The following is a 19,741-nucleotide window of genomic DNA, read 5'->3' as shown; positions in this document are numbered from 1 at the left end:
CCCCATGCCAGCCTTAATGGCCAGTGTGTACAGGGCCTGTGTGTTTATGTGTGTGTGGATTAGGGGAAGTAACACATTGTCCTTATTTTAAAAACATCTTTCTCTCGTCTCTTTCTTCATTTTAGTAACCCCTAAACTTCATATGGCATTGCTCCTAAACCCTCTTAGCCTTGTGAATTTGCTCATTTGAATTAGGGATTTGTTACAGCAACAGTGTTCAGTATTATTGTTGTTAGCCGCTTCTGAGCCTGTGTGAATGTGGTTATTGCTTAAAATATACCTGCTGCCAAGGTCATAAAATACCTTACAGACATGTGTGCTCAGAACATGTATAAGTACATCATGTGTTCATGTGCTCTGGCAGCCTTGGTGTCTGCTTTCAGTAATTCAATCTTCAGTATAACAATCCCAATAAAACTACCCAATTTCGCATAACAAATAGAACAGTTCCTAGCTGTGATCAAATTTTGCCGAATTATACCCCTTTTCCTCAATCCAACAAAAAGGTAGCTTTACTTGAATGCACTGGTTTTGCTAAATGAGCTTAATTTTCTATTTGGTGAGCCAATATGCCTGAACAGAAAGAAAAAGAGAAAGTTCCAGAGTGAAAAAGACTACAAGTAACAAAATGAAGACTGATTATTTGAATCAAAAGTCAAGGAAAACAGACACAAATCGAAGTAGAGAAACTTAGTATAGAAATCAACAATATGTTGGAAGCAAAAAGAAGATTAACAGAAATGTAAATGTAAAGTGGCAACAATGTTGTAAAATACTTGAAAGAAGATGTGGACACAAGCTTCTGTTAATTATTGAATTTTTATTATTGTTCTTGCTATTATTATTATTTATGAATATTACATTTTTCTGTTTACTTTGTTTACTTTAACAACAAGAAGTAGGTTTTTTATTTTTTTAAAAAGAAGCCAAGGTTTCACTTTATATAACATTTATGTATCAGTTCACTGGAAAGATGATGATATGCAAGGTTGTTACAGGGAAGAGGCTTTTTGGTTAACACTTCAGCTAGTAAATTTGAGTGTTCATGTGTGTGTGTGTGTTTTAAATCATTTTTACTTTTTCCTAGTCGTAAAATGAGTAGATATCAGCATTTTACTCTGCACAGTACAGATCTGGAAGAGGCTCAAAGTGTCTGGAATTGCTATGTTGGCACTAACTACAGAATGTAATCACATAATCAGCCATGACACAGTGGGCTTTTTGGCACAAACATTTCACTTTTTTTCCATAGCAGAATGCATAGTCGTTCATTCTGTCATTCTGTTTCACCTTCTCAATTTCTCCCCTTTCCACCCTTGACCCAGAGAAATTGCTCTTCACCCCTTCCTTCTCCTTGACATACAGTGTTAAAATTCAACAACTGACTGTACAAAATATATTGAGAATCAGCACTGGGGTAACTCGTTCAAGCAATTTCATTTCTAATCTTCCCTCCCTCCCTCCCGCCTTTCTTTCTTTTCTTTTCTCTTTTTGCCCATGGAGGGGTTGATTTAATAGTCTAATTCACACCTGTTTCTTGAAACATCATCCAAGCTGAAATATTGTGGCCTGTTACAGACTGCCAAAATAAAGCTGCTTCGGGTCTCTTTGGAGGTAGGCTGTTTAAATGATGCATGCATCCTAAGAATCCGGAAGCTGCACCATCTTTGCTTTGTTGCACTTCTCGTACTACATATCAGTTTAGCTGTAGCTGCACTACAGTGCTTAGGAATGGAGTGTGGCTTTGGCGTGACCTCCAGGCTCTTAGGACCCATGCCTCATTTAAATAGCATACCTCCAAAGAGACCCGAAACAGCTTTATTTTGACAATCTGTAACAGGCCTGTGTTAACAAAGCCAGTGCACAAATCATGTTCAGAATGCCAAGATGCAGAATAGATATACATTTTAAAGAAGGAATGAAGCTAACTCTATACCTAACCCTGGGCTATAAACCAGAACCAGAAATACTTGGGAATCATTACAAGCTACATATGAGGAAGTAGTACCAAGAAATGTGGATCTGAATCCACGTGGCATGAGGCACAAGGTGCTGCAGAGGACTCTAGGATTGTTTTTAAACAACACGTAGGAGTGTTTTAATTTATTTTAAAATGTTTTTATCTTTGTATTGTTTTAATTGGTTTTTATTTGTTCATCACCTCAAGAACCCTTGTAGGCTGGGAGGCAAGACAGAAATACTGTAACTAAATACTAACTAACTCAATCACTGTCCACAATGCAGGACTCATTTATATGCACCTATAGACTTGTATGTCCAAGAAGTTAAGTATGTCCCCAAATTCAAAAATAAAAAGGTGGAAAAAATGGATGGGTTACACTAAGGTCACTTACTATATAAACTTATGGAGAAGATCTGCAATGCAAGCAACCTTGTAAAGCATGCCAAACTTGTCAGCTATTGGAAGAGTCATCTGGCTGCCAGGTCAGAGTGTCTCTAGTCCAAGAGCTCTGAATGTGTGATCCCTTCAAGCCATCAATTATTTCTTTTCCCTGACCTAGGTCCAATTAAACTGTAGAATATATCCAACAATTTCCATTCCTAAGGACCACATCTGTATTGCCTATATTGTTATGACTGTTTCTGCCACTATATGCCAATAGATCCGAAACCTGGACCTCCAAATATTGTGTCTCAAACTTGGATCTCTCAGAACCCAGAGACAGCATAGTCAAAGATTCTAGGACATACAGATACATCTGAGACAAGCTATGGAACCACACCTATGAAAACTCAAATTTCTCTTTCTATACCACTTTTGGTATATAGCTCCAATGAGCAGAAGGAATAATTTTGAGTGTATGCGCTATATTACTTTAGAGTCAACAGAACAGTTTACAAAATAAGTTTTTACTTTTATAATTTTAATTGAGAGTCTTCAAAGCTGTAGAATGCAGATGCCTTATCTTTAAAGGTACTTCTTTAGATCATCCGTAAATGGACAACTCGTTCTTCATTGACTGTCTTCCAAGCTTGTGTCCCATATTTCACAATCAATGGCATACTGGCCTCACTACTGTGAGTTTACACAGCAGTAAAACTTCATCATGCCATTCATGAACTATGAACCAAAATCTTGAATCAAAATCTTTATTCACTAGAAATGGCTGGTGTTTGCACTACAGACAACTTTTCTTTGTTTCTGTCAAAGGTATGCAGTGAACATAAGCCAGACTCATGTTCTGATAGGCTTTTACTTGGTTGAGCACAGAAACAGAAAATTGGACTAAAGAGGCCTTTAGTCAAAACCATCATTTTCCAGTGTTAATTGTTGTCATCCCTCATTTACAACCTATATGTCCATTGCCTCTGGTGCCATGGATGAGACCGGAGTGGATCCTAGTCAGCCTCTACTACAGTGGACAACTGCATGGGGTCAGTGGCCAATTCCCCCCCCCCCAGATCTCACCATGGGAAGCACTCTCATCTCACACAGCAAGCCCAAATGCTTTTAATTTCTTTGACAGTCCTTGTGGTGGTGTCTGCTTTTCCGATCTCATCAGTCAGAAACTTACAACCAATCAAATGTTGTACTTTGGCAATCTGACAGCTCATTGGCTTCTAAGGATCAATAGGTAAAGATAAAATGTTTCTTAATGGACCTATCACTGCCTGGCCTTTGGCTTCTTTTTTGATTATACTGTCCAGTATACAAGCAAGTGACACAGCTGTAATCCTCTCAAGTCAAATAGTTCACTAGGAACTGAAACAGTTTTGCCCAGTCTTGGCAAACTGCCACCTGTAGCCTGCATCAATCTATCTTTTAGTTAAAGTTAAACTGCCAGTCTGTTAAATCTATTCAGTCAATAGCTAATTCAATTAGCTATTCACTACCCAAATAATGTGATAACATGCAAACACCGCAAGTTCTACAACATATATGGAACTTTTCCCTCAAAATGTACTGGATGTGTTCAGTTGAACTTATGTAGGCCCTCCTTTTAGAAGCTGGACAAACTATAAGGACAGCCTGTGTGATATAGTGGTTTGAGATTTGGAAAATGACTCTGGAGACCAGGGTTCAGTTCCCCACTCAGCCTTGGAAACATACTGGAAAGTCACACTTCTCAGTCCAAGAGGAAGGCAAAGACAAACCCCTTTGAACAAACTTTGTTGAAAAAGCTCCATGATACAGTTGCCTTAGGCTAGCCATAAATCAGAAACAACTTGTAAGCACACAATACCAACATCATGAATCAAGCAGACATCCGGGCATTAGGTTGGTGGTAGATACCATGGAGTTTATCACACAAGGGAAATTGGAAGTATAATCCAATGGCAATCTGAATGCAATCATGGGATTTAACGTTATTGTGTGATATACTACCACATGCAATTTCAGACAATGGGGAAGTCAGTCCGAATGCAATCATGGAGTTTCACGTTATTGCATGATAGACTACCATACGCAATTTTGGGCAATGGCAAGCTATTTTCAGGCAATGGGAAGTCAGTTCAAATGCAATTCGAATTCACATAAATTTGCTGAACTAGCAAATTCATGTGAATGCATTCTGGCCCCACTTTCTTTTCATTTGAAATTAAGAGAAATTTCTCCCATGTGATAAACTCCCATGATATTGGAAGCCAACCAAGTCCAGTTTTCCCTATGCAAAATTACTAACCACATGAAGGGGCAATAGTAAACATAGCCTTCTGTGTGAAAAGTGTGTGTGTGTGGGGGGGGGTAGGGAAATCTAACATGAAAACCAATGTGGTATAGTAGTTTGAGTATTGGGCACTCCAGGGAACTTATTCAAAATCCTTCTCAGCAAAATAAACTCTCAGCCAAAGAGGAAGGCAATGGCTAACCATCTCTGAATAAATCTTCCCAAGAATCTTCCCTAGGGTAGAATCACATAAGTAGGAGTTGCCTTGAAGGAACATAACATAAAAGGAAAAAAACACACACCAGGGTCCTTGATGTCCACAGATGTACAGAGTCAGCATAGTGGAATGAGCAGACATGATATATTCTAAAACTAAAATATATTTTCCAAGGAACTGTCTATAAATGTCCTGACTTCTTCTGGGCAAATATTGAAAATAACACATCCTTTTGTGGGGAAGGAAGCTCTTTTTAATCAGTTTCATTCACTTTGCTTCTACCCCTTGTCCTGTCTCTGTGTTATTGATTTCATAGTAAATTCAAAGACCTGGTATTCTTTATTGGATTTTGCAATGCTTATCCTATGAGGATTCTATATAATGTGGATTCCTATAACAAATATCAAACAGTGGAGGCATATGTCAAAATTGACTTGAAGATATATAATTTCAATAATAATATAAATCTAAATCAACACACTGAGGTGGCACAAAAATGCTTGCCTATTTTATGGGCAAGTGTAACAGCTTCATAAGTAAACACATTCAGAATACTACTAAACTTCTTCTAGAGTGATCCTGACAAATAAAGAATCTGTTTATTCCAATAACTGTTTAAATGCCCCTCTTTTCTATTTCTGCAGTTATATGGAGAGAATGAAAATACATAATGAGGTACATGGATTTCAACTGAGGACAGTGATTCCTAGAGTTTACATGTCCACTAGATAATTAGAAATTTAATGCAAACAAAGCCTATTTGGAAATGTTTCTTGCACACATTTTATTGTCTTTTACAGTAGCTCCCAAAATGTTGTGTGTATTTTTTTCTACTGACAAAAGTAGCAACAATCTCCCCCCCCCCCCCCCTTCTTCTCATCGATGATACAAACATATTACAGGCACATTGCTTTAAATTCCATTTTAGCAGTTTGTCATGCAATTGGTGACAAGGAAAAAATGCATGAAGTTTAACAACACCCACATAGCGTGCACATTCCATCATATCTATCTATAACAGCTCCCATTAGTAAAGCTCAGGGTGATGAAGAATGACTGACTGTGGGAGTTATTCAAGTAAATAAAAGCAGTAGTTGAAGTAATGGCAAGGTTCCATCTTCACATCTATTTCGAGACTTCGAGAATTTACATTTCAATGTGCTTGGGATATGACTCTCCCAACATAATTCTCTACTCTTTTTCTTCCCCAGAAGTTCTCTGATGAAGCCCTTGTTGATGCAGTTTTTGCCCTGATTATGTTTAAGTAATATAGCAATGAAAGCACCTGTAGCATTCAAAATGGAAACTGCTCTTTTAAATTTATCAAAAACATCCTTGTTAGCTGCTTTGTGTATAACAAATATGTGCAGCTGTGTTGCATATAACAAATATGCCCAGGTTGTATTATTCATCTGTGTTGAAAATAATGAAAATTCTGTTATAACCTTAGAAATTTACAAAGGTATTGTGGCATAAACTTCCATGGACTAGAGGTCACTTCATCAGTTCCATTAAGTATACTCCCAGGTGAAAGAACAATTACACCAAGGCTCAAATATATGTAAATTAGGAATGCTAAAAATGCTTTGTTCCAGACCGGTCTAAAGGTCAAGCTCTTCCAGACTGGCCTAGAGAAGTAAGAGCTCTTGCTGACTCAGTTGTTGCTGTCTTTTTTTGTTGTTGTTGTGTACTCTATATCCACTATCCACATTCACCCTCAGTGGGCTCTTTTCTGTTAGAAAGAAACATGTAAATAAATATATTTTGGGGAAGAAACTGGATATAGTGATTTCTTGGATCACATTTAAACTGCTGAAGCTGGGGTCTGCACCTATGTTTTTGGATTTGTTTGTTATTTTTCTTAGTCTTGCAGTAACTAGAGCATAAGTGAAACAGTGAAACAGAATCTTAGTGCATTGCTGACCAACTCATTAATAATGAGACCAGACACAGAGAATTGGGTTATAAAATGGGCAACTTTATTTAACTCAACTTATTTAAACTTATTTCTTCGAGAACTGCAGAAAACCAGGGGGGAGAACCTTGTGTAGGAACAGCTGGCGGATGGTCTGCTCCAAGACCAATTCCCCAGCTTCCAAAGGGCGAAAACACCTGGGCCCCAAGGGCAATCCATAATTGGGTTGATCCCCGGCCGGCCCACATCCGGAAGGCCAACCCAAGACTCCCCCACTTAACTCGCCAGACTTAAGTGAGGGTTTAAATCTCAAGCCAGCCCCAACGCAAGTCTCTTTCCCTTCACGTTTACTCGCAAGACCTAAACGTGATTTCCAGAGACCTAGCTTCACCCTTTAGGAGAGTGCCGAGGTGTTCACCGAAACATCTATCTCCCCCCACCTATGCATGAAACCTATTTATGACCACACTCATGCCAATTGTCAAAGTCCTCAACCAACTGTGTGGGGTAGGCGAAAAACCCTTGGAAAGGGGAGAAAATTCCTACCCGGCCCCAAGGCGACCAGAATTAATTTTCACACTGATGTCGAGGCAGGAGGGTGGGCCAGCGTTTGAAGCCAAGTGAGAGGAGTTTGGGCAGGCAAGCCTCAAACAGGCTAAACCCCACCCCCTCCTCTGCCAACAGACAGCAGAGCATGCTGTTTTCCTTTAAAATGCTGGTCTCTCTAATGAGAGGCCAGCAAAATCTCCTCCCCAGCCCAAATGGTCGGGGAGAAGCAAAAGTGCTATTTTGCTGTTTTATAGATGCTATAGGAGAAGGAGGTGAAAAATTGTTTTCCTGACATCAATCTTGTAGCCATCAAGCGTGCAAACATTGCAGCATACTTCACAATACACAAGGCACATCAATGGGAGAATGGTCCAAAACCCAAGATGTACAACACCATAGATGCATACTTGCTCCTTGGACTGTTTTGATCTCATTATTTATTTATGTATTTTTATTTTAGAAAGGGTTGCAAGAAAAAGTTGCAGCTGCTGCTAGGAACTGCCCATATATAGTCCGGAACAATAAGAGCACCCTCTGGATTTATTCATTTTTTAAAAACAACAACCTTGAAATTATAATTGAAAATACTGGAATCTCCAGCAACATGTGTCCCATTTGTTCTCTTCAACCTACCCTTTGTATCAAGTAGTAAATTTCCATATGGAAATTCACATACACTTTCCATGTGTGTTTTCATAGTGTATACATTTATTTGAGCACTTTTTTAACAGAAGCCTTTAGGACAGTTTTCCCTCATTGAATAAATCATGGTTAAACACATTTTCCAACTGGATAATTTTAACCATCCAGAACATAGGCAAGCCTGGCAAATATATGAATTTCTGAGCCAAGGTGTGTTTTGTCTTTTGACTTCCAAGGCAAGATATGGTTTGAAACTGTGTTTCTGGAGAGGAATGTGAACGGTGAAGATGTGTCCAGCTACTTTCCAGTAGATCAATTCACTGCAAAGACATCAACTGCAGGGGCTTCCAACCAGCTACAGAAAAATTTCTGGATGCATCCCTATTGATTCTCCCCATTTTCTGATAACATGGAAATGACTGCCTTGCAGAAGAGGTTGTCCTGTTTACAAGGTGGATTTTGAGATGGTTGCTTTGGGAGACATGACTACAGAGACAAAGCTATGTGATATATGTACATCTTCCAAAGCAGAATCTTGGCCAATGTTTACAGTACCACTTTCACCTTCCCCCATTGCCTGTTGGAATAACTGCTAAGTAAAACCTCTCCTGCTGCAACCACTTCAACTGCTACTTTGCACATCAGCAGCAAATTCAAATACAGTTATAAGTCAGATGTAAATAAGTTGCATAGTTTTTCTTAGCTTCTGAACTGCTGTTTTCATCCTAGGAAATGATGTTACTATTACAATCTTTCTTTTACAGCAATGAAGATTACTTACTAAGCATGACTGAGTTCAAGCTCAGGCAGCCTAAAAGGAAAGAACCATCTGCAATTAGCTGTTGAGAAATCCTGAACAAATCAACTTCCTTTGTATATAATATTTATATCTTATGAAGTGGGGTGAGGAAGGGAACAGTGTGTAAAAGGTCCAGTGTGTAGACACTAGTACTATTTTAGTCCACATGTACACAAACAAATATGCTATAACATTCAAAGGATGATAGCCATGGTGAAGGGAAGAGAGGGATGACTCATTTGCTTAATGACTCTGTTGCTCTGCCCACTTGGCCCAGAGATTGAATGTCTCCTGTGAGCTTGTCAACAAAGCTATTATTCCACTCATTGGTCAAAATATGTTCATTTTCTGCTGACTGCTTAGGGAATCAATGCATTGTATGTTGATCTTTTCCTTGAGTTCATTTTCCTAGAGATGCTAATGTCTGAATCTCTGTTCATCTGCATCATGCAAACATCCTGTTTATATGGCTTTCCAAATGCCAAAATAATAATTCACCTCAGTGGAGTCTCAAGGACAAAAGGAGATTATTTTTAAAAATGTGTTTATGTGAAGCTTTTTCTTAATTGAACTAGCCAATGTTATTGCTTCATCTCTGCCATTCCTTTCTCTTTCTCTCTCTAAAACTGTTTACGCTTGAACTGCACTGAGGAAAAAGGTTCTGCATATAATAGTATATGACCAAAAGGAAGGCGCATATAGATAGATAGATAGATAGATAGATAGATAGATAGATAGATGATAGATAGATATTGGAAGTAAATGCCAATGATAAAGAAGTTAAATATCCAAGTAATATTAACTACTTCCACTTTGATAACCTCACTTCCTCTACAACACTACCATTAAACTTATATAGTTATAGGTCAGGTACTTAACAGCAAACCTGATGATTTGTAGCAGATAAATGAAGTTAATTTTGACAGCTAAATATGATGTCTGAATTTAAAACAGTATCAAAGAACTATTTCTTCTGGCAGGTCTATCCAGTTATTTTCCAACTATGACTTTAAATTTTAAATTGGTATCTTTAATTTTATGTCTGGATGACTTTAATGTGTGATGTGTTTTAACCTATGTGTTTAAATGGTTTCATGTGTTCAGTTATATTTTGTATTTTAATCTATGTTACACCCTGCCTCAAGCCTTGAGGAGAGGTGGATAAAAATGTGTGTTGATTTGGTTAATAAATGTGAAATTTAAAGACTCAGAAAAATAAATGATGGGTTTATAAAGCACATGCTATAAAGCAGAAAGTTCTGTGTATTGTGGAAGTTGCTCAAGCAGTGGCTGATTCCAGCCATGAACAGTGTCATATTTTAATAGATATTTGCAGCAAATAAGTAATTGAGGTGAATAGGGCTTACTCAGGGATGTAGTGGGGGAAGGGGGGGTGTTGAAGGCATTACCCCTCTAATAATAATTTTGCTCCCCTAAATGAAATATTAGTTCAGTCCCCAAATTTCTAGTATCGCAGTAGCTTAAAACTTTTGTAGATCATTTAGAAATATAATTTAGGCATACAAAAAAGGAGATACCAAAGGGAAGGAGAGCACAGCAAATATAAGAGTTTATACCTTGGTCCCAGTAGCCTCAGTCCTTGACTTGGTACACACATCAAGATAGTACCTGAGTCTTTATAACATATGAAAAAGACTTTTTTTACATCCATTGAAAAGAATTAGTTGAAAGACAAGAGTAAGTTTGTGATAAGGAATTCATTGAAAGATGCCACATATAGCAATAGCATTCTTTGAAGATGCCAGCCACAGATGCTGGTGAAACGTCAGGAAGAAACTCTTCTAGAGCATGGCCACATAGCCCAAAAAACCCACAAAAATATGGATGCCGGCCATGAAAGCCTTTGACTTCGTACTTGCTATAGCTATTGCTATTTTTTAAGTAATGGGATTCTGAGAAATGACACACAAATGAACTGGGAAATTGTTATATTCATAGGCAACACATGTCAATTGCTTCACAGTCTCACAGCCAACAGCTACCTGGGACATTTTAAAAAAGATTCTTGATCTTGAGTGTCACTGTGGTTGCTCATACATCAAATATTTTATTTATTTAATAATCATTGTGAAAGAATGTAGCATTGTTGTTCAATTGTAGGAGATGGCTTGGAATGGTAGGTTTCAAAATGAAGTCAAAGGGAGACTGGTTCTGAATCGGTCTGATGGAAAATGACAAATCACATCTTAAATGTGAAACACATTAACTTAGTTGGTGAACTTAATGAATTAGCATGGCATTGAAAACAAATCTCATTGAGGGAGAAAGAGAAACATATATGCTTATGTTTTGCTCACTAGTTCCTCACAATCAATTCAGCATTTCTTAAAAATCAAAAATATAAATCTGTCTATTGTCCTTAAATTCTAATCTTTAAAGGCCCTCAGTATTTGTCAGGCAGAAAAGACAGATAATTAATTATTGGAGTGACATTGGTGAAAACCCAAATGCAAATTTGTTTTCCCAAGCATTCCAACTCTTCAGGAAAATCTGTATATATAGTAGTGCCAAGACAAGGGGTAGGCAAAACAGTCAAACTTTATTTCACTCAGGTTCATTTTTCATTGCTAGGTTTATTCCATCCCAGACTTGTATAAGATTGCAAATTTGTATTTATTTGTTGTTGTTGTTTTTTACCTCCAAAATAAATTTGTAAGTTATCTGACACATTTTTGAATTTGTGTTTTCAAATATACACATTTTGGTAAGAGATGCTGTTAATCACCTGCCATAGTTTCCCACACCTGGATTCTAAATAGGGATAGAAGTCCAAGCAAGTGGTAAAGGCTTTTCTTAGGTAGGGAAGTGTGATGATGCAGTTTCAATGTATTTTTGGTACAAATTTACTTACATTTACCATTATTTTTGCATTCATTATATTGAAAGTGTAAGATTTTTTTTAAAAAAGTGAGGGGGACAATAGATTTGTCCATACACAGCTTGAATGTTTAACTCTCAACATCTATGAATGCATACTTAACAACATAAATACTGAATTAAACTTGCCATTTTCTGAATTACATCATTTTTAACACATATATAGGCAAAATAATATGGCCTTCTGTGTGCTGTGCCTATTGAATTGGATCAGTCCAAATGGGAAAGAGTTTAACTTGTGCAGTTTCCTCTGCAGAAAATGCTGATTTTTGTGCATAACAACCATGTGTAAATGTCCCAAACTATAAAGATTCTTATCAGTCCAAGATCCTTTTTGTTACAGTTTAACACTGAAAGAACATGTTTTTTAATATTTTCAAATATTGTTTCCATCCCTAATAAAACATTGCTAGAAGCAACATTTTTCTCTCTCCTCCCCACATTATTCAAAAGTACAGACAGAACTATAGAATCAAGGGTAAGGTTTGAGATTATAATGGGAAACTAGGGCCCGTTACAGACCGCCTAAAAGCGGCGGTCTGCTGGCGCTGCTGGTTGCTCCGCGAGGGAGCCGCAGTAGCCAAACTGCGCGGCTCCCGGGCGGAGCAAAAAAGAAGCCCCAAAATGGCGTTTCTTCCTGCGGCGCGGTTATGACACCGCAAGGTGCCAATCACGCACTCGCGACGTCATAAGCGCTGTGCAATGTGTGGATGCAATGCGTCCAACACGTAATAATAGCAGCGCCTGTGTGTATAGGGCACCGCCATTACTATGCCCCCCTCACGTGATAGGGGTGAGGCCAGTGTGGACGCTAGGTGCCCGGGCAACCCCTAGCACGTGATGGGGGTGCCTCAAGAGCCCGTGTGTAACGGGTCTAGGCGACTTTAATTCTATGTACTGAGCTTTGGATCAGACCCATCATGCTGAAAATCACTTAATTCCTTGCAGTAGAAATATTGGTGTTTATGAACAAGACATAATTACATGTGATCAAAGCAAGGTACAGAAGCAGCTCCTCTACCCCTCCCTAGCTATTTATTCCAGGGATGATGCAAAGTGCTTACAGTCTGCAGTCGGGAACAAGGATCTCTGGGTTGTGGCCAAATCAATTTCCACTTCTCATGTAGTAATTTGTTCTGAATGTTATATAGGCAGCATAACAACATCTGGTTGAAGCATCAATAGACACTTGCCTTATGTTCAAAGAAATACCAGCTAAGTTTAGTTCATCTAACATACCTTTACTGACAAGATCTATTTGCAGGCAAAGAAGATTATTATAATGATACAAATAATCATGATGCCAAACAGAAATTCAATTTATGGCAAGCCCATTATTTAAAATGAGCATGTATGATAAATAAAATAATATGTCTGTCCATCTCTGTGTATGTGTCTCTCTTGAATTTCAAAAATTATGACACCTTGACACTTGATGAGGATATTAAAACGAATCTAGGGATGTGGGCCATTGGAATATTTTATTTTAAAAACTTATTAATAAACTTTAGTTAATTTAAGTCTGTCTGTAGCCTGCTGTACCTTATATACCAATGTCTCCAAGATCTTCAGGAAAAGGTCTTTACAGATTCCCTTTATCCTCCCAGCATATTTGGTCAGAGCAAGAGACACCCTTCTCAGTGGCTGCTCACAGGATTTGGAACTTCGACACCAGGGAGCTTAGAATGGCTTCCCCCTTGCTGTTGTTCTTTCAGCAAGTGAAACCATTTCTGTTTTGACAAGTTTTAGAAATTGACTGCATGAGCTTTTAACAGTATTTTATCTTGCCAATATTTTTATTGGATCCATTTTAATTGATTTCATTTCTATTGGTAGTTTAATTGCATTTTAAAAATAATGGCTGGAATTCATTTGGGGATTGATGTATTCATATGTGGACTTATATCTGTGGGAAATAGAATTGAGCAGTCTCATAATGTTTGTATTCAGCAGGGGGCTAATGCTACATTACTACATAGAGCAGCCAGCAAAGTTATCATTATAGGTCAAAGTGGATGCATAATTGGACAGATGCATAATGGGATCAATGGGCAATTGGAGCCAGTCCACAACAGGACATGATGTGCGTGAGCACTGAAGCACAATAATGATAAGGATTTATTTATAGCCCACCCAATCACGAAGAATCCAGGCGAGTTACAACAGTAAAGAAAATACACAGCAAATAACAATGCCAATAAATAATGAAAGAATGCATTGGAAATAACAGCAGCAATAAAAATAATAATAAAAATGCATAAGAATTAACATAGCAAATCATAAAGTACAAAATTAATGCCCAAAATACATAGCAAGTAGCAATAACACTTTTGATTCTATTGATAGAAAACTGTTGTGGAATAAATTGGCTAACACTAATTTCAGTACTTGTCTGTTGTTTTTAACTCAGGCGCTTTACAGACTGCCCAAAAAGGGCGGTCTGCCAGCACCTCCATTTCTGCCATTGGGAAGCCTCAGCCTCCAGATGGCGAGGCTTCCCGGCGGCCGAAAAAGAAGCCCCAAAAAGGGGCTTCTTTTTGTGCTGCGGAAATGACATCACAAGGTGCCAATGGTGCACTCACAGCATCATTTCCGCGGCGTGACGTGCAGACGCTAAGCGTCCGCTATGTCAAAATGGTGATGCCCATGTGGAATGGGCACCACCATTTTGTACACACTCAGTGCATACTAAGGTTAGGGGCATACGGAAAGGACGCCCCTTTCTAACCCTAGTACGTGCCGAGCACGTACTTTCCGCCCATGCGGAACGGAATTCAGGAACTTTATTCCAATATAACTGCTACAATAAGAGTTTGTTTTTCTGGATGATTAACAGCTCCCTTTCACCCCCAAACCCCAATCCTTTTTCTATGATGGCAGGTGCTTGGGACTTTTATTATCTCATCTCTGCCACCAAAAATGTAATGACTCTATGCTCTACCACCAAATACAATTGATGATAGCACCCTGTTTAAAACTCAGGTTCACAGCATTATATAATATAGAGGCGTGGATATAATATATATGGCAGACAAGCCTTTAGATAAAACAAAATATGAATTTTATTGAACAAAGGGTTTGAACAGATATTACTTGAACTAAATGACATTAAACAGCTGTTAGTTCAGGCACATGTTACTTCTTAGTGGTTGCTTTATTACAACAGTTAAACTTGCTACAGAGTATTACTATTACTAGATGTTAAGGACACTGACACTGTCCTTCCTGCCTACTTTCCTAAGCTTAGACACCACAGTATTGCCACTCAGGCTTACTATAATAACTCCCTTAAGTAAAGTCCCTAACTGGTTAAAAGTCCCTCACTCTAGACTATAACCAAGTTCCCCTCTGGAACAGACCCTTCCTCTAACTGTCCCACTCTGGACCAAGCAGTTCCCTATCTGACTATTCCTTCAGGAATGTCTGTAACCAAAACCCCTCTTTCTGAGTCTGGCCACACTGAGTCTCTCGTTTCTAGACTCCCAAACTAATACGGTCCCTCACCGGACCTATCAGACCCTTTCTTGATCTATTATCAACGCCCCCTCTAACAAACTGCTGTTCCCTTAGGAACTATCGGAACACAGTCCTCTCTTGGACTCTACTGTTCCCTCAACTGAACACCAGCCTCATCCCTCAACATTCTAAACCCTAACTGACAAAACCAACTGCCAAGCGGAATCTTTAAACTCCTCAGCCAGCACCTGATTGGCTTAGGGTCTCTGGCTTCTGATTGGCTGGTTTTTTTAGTCAGTTCATCACACAAAGGAGTAAAACAAGGCTGTCTATTGGCACCTTAAGGCTCGGTACAACTGGTGTTTTGTGGCATACTGGTGGCAATTTTAGGGTTCAGGAGCACACAGCAACTGCACGCTCCCAAACCCTAATACATATGAGTGGTGCCATCTTGACACAGCACCGTCCATATGATGTGTGCATCCATGACGTGTCTTGTGCAATGCATCCAAATGGTGTACAAAACACATCACCACAATGCCCCAGGGCGCAAATGGCACCTTGGTGGTGTCGCAGGAAGGAGCTCCATTTCAAAGTTCCTTTTTAGGGTGGATCGTTGTTGCGGCCATGTAGTTACCACTGCAATGATCCAGAGGATCTGTACTGGGCCTTACTCTTCAATTTATACCTTAATGATGTAATTCCAGTATTCTCAGGTCCAGAATTATTTTCCACCCTCAGTTGGATCAAAGAAGATTTCGATTTTGTTATATGCTGATGATATGGTTCTAATATTGCTTACTCATGTAGTTCTAGGAAGGCTGATTTAGTGCTTTGTTTTTGTTTTGTTTTTTGTTTTAAAGAACAGGTGAACATTAATTACACTAAAACAAAGGTGATGGTGTTTGGAAAAAGCCATTCTAATTTCTAATGATCTGTTAATGGTCACCAGACTGAACAATGCCAATAATTTAAATACCTTGGCATACATTTCACAGAAAACCTCTCCTGGAAGCCCCACATAGATGCTATCAAAGTAGTAGCTGTGAGATCTATTGGAGAAATCCTCAGAATATATAACACTGCAGGGGGTCACCTGGTTGTTCCAGCTCTGAAAATATTTCAGAGTGAAATCATTGCCCATATTCTCAATGGTTCTGCTGTATGGGAATGGGATGACACTCAGATGTCTAAATTGAAGTCGCTCCAGAACACGTTTCTTAAGAAACAGTAAAGACTTCCTTGGAAATCCCAGCAGCTTTGGTTCAGGCAGAGGTTGGGTTTCCATCCATCAGATCTCACATTCATTTTGTTTTATTTAATTACTCAAGAATAGTAAAAGATTTCTCAGTGAACTTTAAACAGCTATCTAACTGTACAGTTTGGAATTCAGGATATCACAGGTTGCTTGAATTGTATCCTATTCCACCTGACAATTTTCTTATTTTGAATTCTAAAGAGAAACTTCAGGAATACATATTTCACCATGGTGCTCAATTGGATAGACTGTTTTTCATAGGATGGAGCCATGGTATTTTAAGTGTTACGTTTGTGTCATGTGAAAAAGCTTCAAAGTGGGATCCCTGGAGGTGGCAGAGAGGGGGAGGGAAATCAGGCTCAGAACAAACAAACCTCTGTAAATCTCCCCTTCACAGTTCCCATCACTTTGTTCTTCTTTTGCAATTTTTTTCTTCTACCCCAAGCTGGTCATACCCCAATGAAATAAATAAAATCATATAAAAAACCAACAATCAGTCTCCTGCTTCAGGGAAAACTGAACCCGGCTTGACTATACATTTGCCTTCATCTCCAAGCAGCTAACTGAATCTGCTTCAGTGTCCCTGAATCAGGAGGTTGATTTCTGAGGCCTCCTTGAGAGGAAATTCAACATGTTGACACCAAGAGGTGTGATTGCCTTCTCTCTGTTTCTGCAGTGGTACTGGAGGGGTGCTGCTGAGCTCATCTTAGCTCATCTGCATCTTTGCTGACTGAAACTCATCTTTGCAACTGCGATTATTACCACCTTGTCCTCCTTCTATGTAGAAGAGGACAAGGCAGCAATTGTGAAAAGCTTAGGATTGATGGTAAGTTAGTTTTAAAAATCTAGAAAGATTTGTTAAAAGTTAAAAATCAGAAGGTGAAGGTACAGTGGGACAGAGATCCCATGGGTGGGATTAATGTATTTCCATCAAGCCTTTGCCATTACTCATTCCTGCCTTTGAGTGAATGGTGGCAATCCAGATCCATTATTCTAATCTTGATGGATAATTGTCTTGGGGGATGACCTGTACCAAGAACTAGACAGATTTAATATACCCTTCATGGTTCTGGTAAACTATTCAATATGGTATCATTCTTGGTGCTTTGACTAGCTGGTTGAAAGGCAGTACATTTTTGCAGTTGTACTGGCCATTCTAGGAATGAATATTTCCGGAAGGAGTGCTGCATCCTAATCTTCATTCACACAATTATAGCTCGATGATTCTACTTGGCATGACATATCCTCCATTATGTCCCAGATGAAAACTAGAGACTAGATGATCAAGATACATCAGGGTGGTCAGGACATCAAAAATTGTTAATGAGGAAGAGCATACAAACAAGGAGAGAATGTGGCAGTTTACTTATGCCCGAGCCTACTGAGAAGGGCAAGATTCCACCTCCACCTCATCTCTCCTGCCACATAGAGTTAATGGAGTGCAGCAATAGAAGTAAGATTAGGACAAAAGGAGGAAATGGGGGGGGGGAGAGTGCCCATTTTTAATGAAGCTGAGAAATAGTGTGACAAGCAATTATTTGTGGGTTCTTCTACCAAATTGGGACACATGAAGAGTATGTATGGTTTCATTCTATGGAATATTGGGATCTGCAATTTGAAAGGGCATTTAGAATTCCCAGCTACAAAATTCCAGTGTTTCCCATAGTGTAATTCCCAAGACTCCACAGGAAGTTGCCATAGGAGTTAAAGTGAAATATAGCACTATAATTATATAGTGTGGATGGAATGCTTGCCCAGTCCCACATCACGTCAAAACATGACTTTCCATGCCAGAATATCTGAGGAGACTATTGCACAGGAAATCCACACCAGGATAGAAACAGGTTGTAACTATCTGGAACGGATCTTATTGTATGGCCAGGAGCCCAGGTAGTAGGCAGCCCATATCCAACCTGGGCTTCTCTGGCAGCTTTTCATAAATGGGATTTTCCCATTCTTGAATAACTGCCAAAGAAGCCCAGGTTGGGTACGGGCTGTCTACTACTTGGGCTTCCAGCCATGTGATAAGATCTGTTCCAGACATTTACAACCTGTGTCTATTCCAGCAGGGACTTCCTGTGTGATAAACTCGAGTAAGTCAGTTTTTTACAGCAAGCTAATTGCTTATTCCCTAAATAAGCCATTTATCAGACTTATGAGGCAGGCTTTTCATGGGTGAATTTTACTTATGTAGTGTAGTGTGCTATTTTAATGGGTTAATAGTTTTTACTTTTTAAAATGGTTTAAACTATGCTATTTCAAACTGATGTTTTAATATTAGTATTATTTAATAATCTTTTAATTTTTGTAATTAATGTTTCAGTGTTGTCTTTTTAAATTATTGTAAGCCACCTTGAATCTCATTTTGAGAAAAGGGTGGAATATAAATCCCACAAATGAATGAATGAATGAATAAAACTGCATTGCTTAAATATTCTAAATATCTTGTCACTGTCTAAATGTGGCCTTGAGGAGACATTTATAACTTTCACTTTTTATTGTATTCCTCTTCCTAATGCACCTATACCTTGTGCTAATGTTTGTCTATGATATACTTGAACCTATATAAAACTGAAAGAAGGATTCCAAATGCTAAAACATGCAAGCATCCTAGAATGGCAAATGAATAGGGAAGAGCTGACTTTGACTATTATAGCTTCAGCCATTGACTTGGTTGCCATGGTTCTCTAATGATGCTTTCTGGCTGTGGTTAGTCACAGCAGCGTGGGAGGCATTGGCCTTGTCACTGTGGTGACCATAGCATGCTCTTTTGTGATTATTAAGGAAGGTGGAGTGGATATTCAGACACAGCTGAGCCAGCCACGCATAGGTAAAGCTCACGTCACAACAAGGCTGGACAATGATGTATTTGCCTTTAAGTTCAAGGAGCCGTGAAGAACTTAATTTGCAGATTAAAGCCTAACTGGAAGTCTACGACTCCATTCGCACTACAGAGATAACCCAGTTTGACACTGTAACGATTCTCCACCACCTCACAATTCTTTCCTTCTTTGTGACCCAACACCTCTGTGGGTTTTAAAGGGCAGTAGCGTGGATGGAACAAGAATAAAAGTTTATTTTAACACAGAATAGGCAAAGATAACTTTGACATGAAGTTGTTACTATGTCTTCTTTTATTACATATATACAGGTCTGGTTTTAATTCTCTCTAATACTAAATCAGCCACACAGGCTATACTATCACTCAAGCAATTATGTAACCCAAACCCCTCTTCCTGAGTCTGGCTACACTGAGTCTCTCTTCTCTAGACTCTCCAGAATTAATATGGTCCCTCTCTGGACCTAACAGACCCTTCCTTGGTCTATTATCAAAATACTGTTCCCTCAGTCTATAATCCTAGCCCTCCCTTCAGCT

The 19,741-nt window shown here is 38.8% G+C and overlaps 1 protein-coding gene across 7 annotated transcripts in view; it reads left to right on the top strand.

Annotated features, from left to right (window-relative positions):
* Positions 1 to 19,741, top strand: part of LRRC4C (leucine rich repeat containing 4C) — a 1,065,799-nt gene that overhangs the window by 572,026 nt on the left and 474,032 nt on the right. The window contains exon 1 of one of the 7 annotated variants that reach the window (XM_042446444.1): positions 17,177 to 17,191. The exons of the other annotated variants lie outside the window; for them this stretch is intronic. The gene's annotated coding sequence lies outside the window, so the exon portion shown is untranslated. Of the gene's footprint in view, positions 1 to 17,176; positions 17,192 to 19,741 lie in introns of those variants that run through there. 7 annotated transcript variants of the gene reach the window in all.

Source organism: Sceloporus undulatus, chromosome 1 (assembly GCF_019175285.1).
Source record: "Sceloporus undulatus isolate JIND9_A2432 ecotype Alabama chromosome 1, SceUnd_v1.1, whole genome shotgun sequence".
NCBI lineage: Eukaryota > Metazoa > Chordata > Lepidosauria > Squamata > Phrynosomatidae > Sceloporus > Sceloporus undulatus.
The sequence above is the reverse complement of the archived record's forward strand: the minus strand, read 5'-3'. Positions and strand labels throughout refer to the sequence as shown.